The sequence below is a fragment of the Mytilus galloprovincialis genome, chromosome 9, assembly GCF_965363235.1.
Source record: "Mytilus galloprovincialis chromosome 9, xbMytGall1.hap1.1, whole genome shotgun sequence".
NCBI lineage: Eukaryota > Metazoa > Mollusca > Bivalvia > Mytilida > Mytilidae > Mytilus > Mytilus galloprovincialis.
The window spans coordinates 56,243,178-56,252,010 of record NC_134846.1 but is presented as its reverse complement, the minus strand read 5'-3'; the positions used below and the strand labels follow the sequence as shown (position 1 = coordinate 56,252,010).

The window sequence follows — 8,833 nt, the reverse complement described above, 5'->3', positions numbered from 1 at the left end:
GTATGTTGCTATGCCCGTGAAGCCCAGGAAAGAAAACGAATAATGCCGACAACATACAATAAAACAATTGATAAAAAAAAAGCCGACAACATACATTAAAACAATTGATAAAAAAAACAGCTATGGTATATTTCAATAATATGACCTGTTTGTATCTGCAACAGGGTTTCGTGACATTAAACACGCTCGCTTATCAAAGATTAACCGATGACTTGCATCATCTCTAGACAACGTCTACCGAAGTATGAATAGTTTGGGGCTTTCATTCTTAATGTACAGTTGTCAATATTTCATTCATGTTCCGAACGCTCATTAAATAACAATGAGATATATTTCCGGGATGAAGAGAATTTGGACTGCAATGACAAAAAAAAGTGTTGGATAGAAACCAAATTGTTGCCTTCGAACAGGCCATATAAAGGATCCCTCAAGTATTTGTTGCTATTTGTTTTATAATGTTCAGAACATGGTGCAATTTGCAGTCAAGAAACATCTGATTTAACGCCCTTATTTCGACCATTCAGCTAAAATTGACCATCCCTTCAGCAAGTGTCCTAATGCAGTGTGGATATGTCTAAGATACAGAAAAATTTCGGTAAGTAATTAACGCGCTCGCGTCTTCCTGGTTTTAATTCATCGGAAAGAAGACTCGGACGACTAGACTCGACACATGTTTTTACACTTTGGTTCAAGTTATCCCGATTAAATGTTAAATTCATTGATAAAGTTAGAGCATGCATGACCACAACTTATTTGTCTAGTTTCCAAAAAAAGGATATCGAAAAAATCATTGAGATTTTATTTTTATTTTTATTCTGCAACTGTTGTACCTAAAACAAATATTATTTTTCTATATGGTATATTGATTAATCAATGAAAGTTTGAAGGACACAAATTTTGAACTTTTAATATAAACAAGATACGCAATACAACTCTAATTCTTTACAAATTGTACGCCATTATATAACTATTTTTTTTAAATACAAAATAAGGTTATAATCGTTGTAAAGGATCAAATCAATTTTAAAAGGAACAAAGTTTCATTTTGAGGATAATCTTCCACATTTGATTGGTGTGTTCAATCTACGAAATCTTCTTGGTGTAATGTAATTGTTTAGGGTGATTCTTGAAGTATCGGAACAAATGTGATTTCCAATAATTCGCAGATTGATCATCGTCCATTGTTCTATAAATCCTGGCTAGTATTGCATATACAGTAGTCCTCCCCCTCCAATCTCCCAGGCAATAATTATTGCGGCAGGTTTTGATTATTTCGCATATTTCTCTGTCCCTTAAAGAGGTGTTTCCATTGGCATTGTAACATACAAACCGTAGAAGATGTGCATATATAACTGGCGGAGTAGTGCCAACTGTAAAATATACATCTGTTAATAGTTCTTCAAGATTCAGTGTTGACCATGGTATATTATAAACCATGTCGACACAATAACTTTTCGTGCAGTTCAGGAATGACAGGTTATGATTCCATTTAGTTGCAGCCACTTCTTCTAAATATGCCATCATAACGTCTTCGTAATAACCATCAGAAATTAACATTTTATTTTCTCTTGGTTTGGCAAGAATCGTCTCTGTAATCATGAGGGTGTATAAAGGCTTTCCAATTTTATAAAAATATGAAGCTAGTAATAACCAGCCTGTGATGGCGTCGACTTTAGTTCCAATGAGAAAATGAGCCTTACACTGCCTGTATCTCGAGTACATCCTTTTGTTTTCTTTATTAAACACCGTATGTTGATTTTGTGGGTAAACTTGATTTGCATAGCAAAACAATAGCATATACAACCCTTTAGTATAATATGGAAGTTTATTATTTAGAAGTCTGAATAAAACTTTGTGCATTATACCTCTACTCTGTTTCAAAGTGCACCAAGACAAAGTCGTCTGGATTACTGGATGTAATATGAAAATAGATTTACTATTGTCAAGAAACGAAGTGTTAAGTTCTTCAAAATCTGTATAAGCTGTGAAGTCAAAATTAACATTTTTTGAATAAATATATAAAACTAGCAATTGAAAAAGATTGAGCAATTTAACTTCTATTTGTTTCCTTATTGTCAAAGGCAGTCCCTCAAATAGGTTGTTATCTTTTATAAAGTAATGAGGGCAATATCCGTCCCTAAGCCAATCAATTAGACGACGCTGTATTGCATGAAGGCACTGTACAAAATGTTTTGGTATCCACATATTGTTATCTAACTCTTCACACAACCAAAATATAGCCGTTTTGATAAAGTAAGAGCATAATCCTGTTTCTTGCAGAAGATCCTTTTTCAAGTACTTAAAAACTGTGTAGCACAACACTTGTGTGTTGTTGAATGAATGAACTAGAACTTTTTCCTGTAATGAAAATGATATTCGCCATTCAAATGAACAGTCTTTAATTGAACCGAATTTGCTGCCAATTGGTACTAGCAAGATTCCATGGCTGATAGAATTCAATATAACATCAGTTGGTGGCCACAATGATGATTTTCTATTTCTTGTCAACCACGAGTCTGCAACATCTGGCCATAACATAGCCCGGAAGCAAAATAGATGGTCAACTGCATCTCTTGAATCGGAAATACATGGACCATGAATCTTACAGTCACTATCATCACGATATCGCGACATAAAATAATTCTTAAATCTATTGTTTGAAATAAGAGGTCCGTAACACGTATTGTCTCCCCAAATATTGAATAGTCCCTCCGAAAATCGGTTTTGTCCAATTTTTAGGTGTGTAAAACCGGGAGATGAATATCTATTATCAAATAACAGGACGGGACGGTCTTCCGCAATAATAGAACAAGTTTGGTTTACTTGTATTTGTTCCAGAATTGTCATGAAGTCATAATCCCCACCAGGAACATATAAACCCTCACCTTTACTACCACTGCTAATATTTGTATACACAGGAGATATTTTAGTAGAATCATCTAAGACTTTATAAAATGTTTGAATTGCTTTTACTTGATTCACCGATCCACATATCGCGAGAAGGTATTGATAGATGTCCAAAGAATGGTGATAACATGGTGTAGGGTCAATAATCAGTTGCTCTAAAATAAAATAAAAAATATCTTGGTAATTAATATTGTAAAAATTCATTTTTCATTTGAATAGTTTGAAAAATGTCAAATAAAAAGCACTTAAATTGAGTTAAAACTATAATTTGAGATTCTGAAATTATGAACATAAGAAATGTACCAGTAACAAATCATAAAAAAATCAAAGGCACCATTATTATTCTAAATATAAATAATTAAATTAAAAAATAAACAGTAATGTTATATATTAAAAAAAAATATCATTATATTGTTTGAATATGCTATTAAGTCATTTTAGGAACAACTTTAACAAGAACAAATAATTTGTTAGATACGGTTTCTTGATTTGATATTCCTACCTTGGATGCGAACTCGAGCATTCCTCAAATCGTAACAAATGTCTTGAAACTGTTTTGGCAGGTTGTTCAGAAATAATTCAAAATCAGGAGAAGAACTTGATTTGGATGTTTCGATCTTCTCTTCCCCTAAATAAGTCAGCATTAGAGAATATTCTTTTTCTGTAAGCTTTATTTTATCTACGTCATCCTCAGCATCAGAATTAGAATCACTGAACTTGGAAGACCAGGCGAACGGTCGATAACAGACATCACTTGCTCCCTTGATGAAATCTTCAATTGACATCTGAAATATACCATGTTTGTAGATATTACACAGACATCAAAATCTTGAATACTCGTACGAATATAAACTAATAAAATGTTATGAATAAGTTCACTTACTGTTCGCCAAAATATAAGGAAAAAGGCATATAAGTAGTAACATGATAGCATGCTTTTCTCTTTGAAGGTATGATGCATCTCAGTTATAGTTTAAGACAGAGCTATTGTCTAACACAGTATATTTGACTTTGCGCTGGTTCATAATGACATACATGTTGTAAATCGCTTACGATTATTCTGTTTGGGTAATTTTGGGAAGAAAACGAAAATAAAGGCGTTCGGATATTGTTTCCGTCATCGGGAGGACTTTTTAGTCGTAGACAAGACTTCTGTGTAGGACGGATTAACATTACACGTAATTTTCCTAGGTTTTTGGGCAGAACATTTATTTTCGCTTTTTCTATACACTATGAACATACAGTTACTATATATAAAGTGTATTTGCTATTTTCTATCAATTCTATATTTACGATCAACGGCGGTCATATATTTATAGAGATTTTAGTTAATGTATGTTCATAGTATACAGACAAAAATATTTAAAACTATGAAATAACGGATCTGGAAAAAAGGGAAGGACCTACACACAGTTTACATAAAAATTATACATGTACTTTTAACCAAGGGCGAAATGCTGGCGATTTTGCGGGTGTGTTTTAATAGTTTCATAATCTTAAATACTATGAAAACAAACAAGTAGGTCAACAAAGAAAAACAATTGGCATATAATATACACTCTTTAGACAAACCACATCAGCAAAATTGAAAGACAAGCATACAAAAAAATACCATTGAACAATAACACAATGGTGGGATGTATAATTACCGAGCCACACTAAAAGAAAACTGCGAAACTACTTTTATTCATGGGGTGCCAGTTTTAAAGTTTCCAACAAAATATAAATATAAAAACGAAGATGTGGTATGATTGCCAATGAGACAAATCTTCGCAAGAGACCAAAATGACACAGAAATTAACAACTATAGGTCACCGTATGGTCTTCAACAATGAACATTTCCAAAGAGAAAACTAACGGCCTGATAAAACCTGTTGTCCAATTTTAAACATATTTTCCTCTATTGCAGATCATGATTGAACGGTGTGTTGAAAGTCTTAAAGATCGTCTGTAACATAGTTAATACCTTTGGACGTACCCAATTGACTTAGTGTTACTTTCATTTTAAATCATGTCGTACACCGTGGCAGTACTAGCATTCATTTGTCTCAAATTTTAAGGCATACGTCGTAGCCGGGCCAATTTCAATTAAATTGTAAGGTAACAATAAAAGGTGAATATAGAACACTAAATAGTAAAAAGAAAAAAAAGGATATAAATAATATAAATTTCTGTTTAGTCTTTGTTTCATTCACATAAATTAGAATTGTTTTTATATAATAAAATAAGACAAATCAATTTTGAATATTTAACGTTTAACGATGTCTTTGATAAAGGCAACAATAGTATACCGCTGTTCGAAAGAGGGGAATCAAACGAAACATCATAAACACTGAAGTGCAACAAAAAACAAACGAGAATGCAACAAACACAGAAACGAACTGTAAGATAACAACTGCCATTTTCCTGAGTTGGTACAGGACATTGTAAGAAAACATGGTTGGTTGAACCTAGTTTTGTGGCTTTCCAAACCTTGCGCTTTTATGGCTTTGTCAAATATAACACTAAACTGACAACATAACATGACAGGAATACATGACAAGAACAGTACAAATAAATGAAGAACATTCAGAACAGCTAGAGAAATACACAAATAAACAATACAATAGTAGTTTCGACATGCTAACCCAATAATTAAAACGAACACGTAAAACGTAGGACAGCACAGCAGAACAACGACCTGTACCCTGTCTGTTACTCGACGGAATCAATGCCTCAAAAGTGACGTCACAGATAAATTTCTAAAAATTGGATATTATTCAAAATCAGGTTTTTAATTTTGTTATTTGATGTATTTTATAAATGGAAATTAACTGTAAATATTAATGAAACCAAAATTGTAATTTTTAGAAATGGTGGATTAGTAAAGAAAGAAGATTAATGGTTTTATGATGATGTACAAATAGATATTGTTATCAAATTTACTTATTAAGGTGTTGTTCTTAATTTTAATGGAAAATTTGCTGTTGCACAAAAAAAGTTGCAGAACAATGTAGAAAAGCTTTGTTTTGTTTATTTTGTAATATTAGACAATTTTCATTTAATTATGCCACGTTATTGTCATTATTTGATACATGTGTGAGTAGTATTCTATGTTATGGTTCTGAAATATGGGGTTTTCATAAAGCGCAAAACGTAGAAAAGATACATATTGATTATTGTAAAAGAATTTTGAATGTTAAAACGAGTACACCGAATGTCATGGTTTATTGTGAACTTGGAAAATTTCCAATGTTAGTAACCAGGATATTACGTATATTTAAATATTGGATTAAAGTATTGAATAATAACAATTGTATATTACATGGTTGTTACAATTATTTATATGATATGTGTTTAAAGAATCCAAATGACAAAAATAACTGGGTTTGTAATATACGAAAAGAATTGTTCCATCTTGGTTTAAATGATTTGTGGTATTCACAAAGTTCTTTATGTAAAGATCATATTATGGTTATTAAATAGAGACTTTGTGATATTGTCAAACAAGAGTTTAATGCAACTTTAGAAAGTTCATAAAAATGTTTTTTGTATAAATATATGATATCCAATTTTTCTGTGCAGTCATATTTGTGTAAACCCATACCCGAAATTTATAAAAAGTGTATTGTTAAATTTAGATTGTCATCACATAATATAGCTATAGAGAAGGACAGGTATTCTAATGTAAATAGAAACCTTAGAACCTGTACATTGTGTATTGATGATATTGAGGATGAAATGCATTTTTCATCATGTCCATTATATTCAAATTTGCGTGAATGTTTGATAAAACCATATTATTGGCGTAAGCCATCTGTTTATAAACTTTTACAATTATTAAGCACTACTAATGTTAAAGAGTTATGCAACTTAGGAAAATATATATTTAGAGCACTGAGGCTCAGAAAAAACTGTTTTCAGTAAGATGATTTGAAATTCATTTGTTACAAATATTTGATATTTTGGAATTATATTTATATGTATTTATTTTTTTTTTGTATTTAATACTTCTGTCTGTTTTGTCATGATCATATATTTTTGTAATCTATATTTAGTATAATATATTGATTATTCATGTACCTATATATATATATGTTGTAGATAAAAAAAAAAAAAAGGCAACAGTAGTATACCGCTGTTCAAAACTCATAAGTCCATGGACAAAAAACCAAAATCGGGGTAACAAACCAAAAACGAGGGAAACGCATTAAATATAAGAGGAGAACAACGACACAACACTAAAATGTAAAACAACACAGAAACGGACTAAGCATCAGACAAAATCCCACGAGAATAACAAATATAACATCAAAACCAAATACATGAATTTGGGATAGACAAGTACCGTGACACGTCTTATCGCAATGTGATTTTACACTCAAAAATAAGAGAAAACAAACGACGCAACGTTGAAATGTAACACACACAGAAACGAACAATAATATAACAATGGCCATATTCCTGACTTGGTACAGGACATTTTTAAAGGAAAAAATGGTGGGTTGAAACTGGTTTTGTGGCATGCCAAACCTCGCACTTTAATGGCAATGTTAAATATAACATTGAAATGACAACATAATATTACAGGACTACAATACAAATAAATAGTAGAAAATTTGGTTAATAAAGTATTGAATTGAATTGAATTATAACAATAACAAGAAAAATAATATAGAAGTGTATTAATAATTCAATAATTAATTGTAGCTATGTCGGTATTTCTTCAAAATCAAACTGTAAAAAAATAAGTTAACATATGGTTGCTTTAAACTAAAATCTTATAAATGATTTATATGATTAATTATCTTTAAATTTACATACGAAAAGAAATGAAAAAAATAGAATTACAACTTTGAACGTTTATGCCCAAACTCTTGAAAAATTGAGGGAAATATATTTAGATAATAAAGTTTAATACCTTGATATTGGATCAATAAACTTTACTGCACCACTATGCTTAGCAAGAATAACATTGACATTTTTTTGCAGTTCGCTCCTTTTGCGTGTTACATCTTTGCCGTACTAGCTGTCATTTGTATCAAATTTAAAGACCTTAGTCGTAGATGAGCCAATTTCAATTAAATACTCAGTAGTAAGGTAACAAGAAATAATAAAAAAAAAATAATAATTAGAATGTTATGTTTTGCACAACGTTAAAAAATATAATTTTCAATAAAAGTTTGATTTTTAATGCTTTCTTCTGAAAATTGATAGTATATATTAGTTATAAATTTTATTACCTTGATTTTGAATCGATTAATTTCACTGTACCACGAGGCTTAGCAAGTCTGAGATTGACATTTTCTTCTAGTGTGCTCCTCTATGTGTTACTTGCCTTTCATTTACACCCTTTGAGCTTCAAATCATTTCATTATATTATATATAACACTATCCGTCAGTCATCTCAAGTGGTATATTAGCAGTAAGTATTTTAGTTTGAATCAGATCGTGTACATACCATATTAGGTCATCGATGTACTTGGAGTATTAATATCTTCACGATTTCCTTCCTGAAAATACAAAACGTTCTATTGAAGATTTCCAGTGGAATGACAATCGTACGCAACTCTACGTTAAGACCTAATTGGACTGGTTATTGCCAACCAATCATTGAATTTGATAATATATATGCTCAAGTTCAAACAAAGGATTCCAGGACTTTCAAAATCACGCACTGGAAATTGGGTCCATGTAAAGTTATTTTATCAAGACAAAAAATGATAGAAATCTAGCATTTATATTTATCGCGTGGTTTTCTAGATTCCCGCCCTCCATATGGTCATGTTTAAACACACGTATCCCATACCTATTAAACGTACAATTTGAGTTGTCTTTCATGGTTTTGACTTTAACAGTAATTTTTCTAAAACTTTGCAAATGAACGTCCTATTATACTTCTCTTTCTGTCTTTCTTTATGATTTACTTTCTTTTTATGATATTTGT

The 8,833-nt window shown here is 31.1% G+C and overlaps 1 long non-coding RNA gene across 1 annotated transcript; it reads right to left on the bottom strand.

The window, feature by feature from the left end:
• Positions 1–884: 884 nt before the first annotated feature.
• Positions 885–8,381, bottom strand: LOC143045374 (uncharacterized). Its single transcript, XR_012968941.1, has 3 exons — positions 8,130–8,381; positions 3,410–3,692; positions 885–3,062 (listed from the first exon to the last, which is right to left on the bottom strand). It is a non-coding gene; the product is annotated as an uncharacterized LOC143045374 (long non-coding RNA).
• Between the last annotated feature and the right edge of the window lie 452 nt (positions 8,382–8,833).